This window comes from Nothoprocta perdicaria, unplaced genomic scaffold, assembly GCF_003342845.1.
Source record: "Nothoprocta perdicaria isolate Ctin4 unplaced genomic scaffold, notPer1 scaffold_83, whole genome shotgun sequence".
In the NCBI taxonomy this organism is placed as follows: domain Eukaryota; kingdom Metazoa; phylum Chordata; class Aves; order Tinamiformes; family Tinamidae; genus Nothoprocta; species Nothoprocta perdicaria.
The window spans coordinates 3,164,203-3,164,593 of record NW_020456121.1 but is presented as its reverse complement, the minus strand read 5'-3'; positions in this window follow the sequence as shown (position 1 = coordinate 3,164,593).

The following is a 391-nucleotide window of genomic DNA, read 5'->3' as shown; positions in this document are numbered from 1 at the left end:
CGAGCGCGGGGCCCCGCGGCCGCCTCCGCGCCCAGGGAGGGGCCCGCGGCCGCCCCTCAGCCCGGGTGTCCCGCGCGCAGCACCGCGCACCGGGCTGCCTAGCACCGCCGCACCGCACACACAACAAAATAAAGCAGCTTTTCCACCCAGCATCAGCGCGCCAGCGCTTCCCCCCGAAACACCAACATCTGGGGACACGCAGTGCTTACCTTGCTGGATAGGCGAGGGCCACTTTTGTCTCCTGCCTCCACATTTTCTAAGGCGACGCAGGGGACATTCGAGCTGCCCCTTTCTGGGAACTGAGCCAGGCATTACAGCCTCACAGAGGGCAAGCATGAAACCCACCTGAAACCGAAACCCTCTGCTTTCATGTGGTGTGGCACCTGCTAAG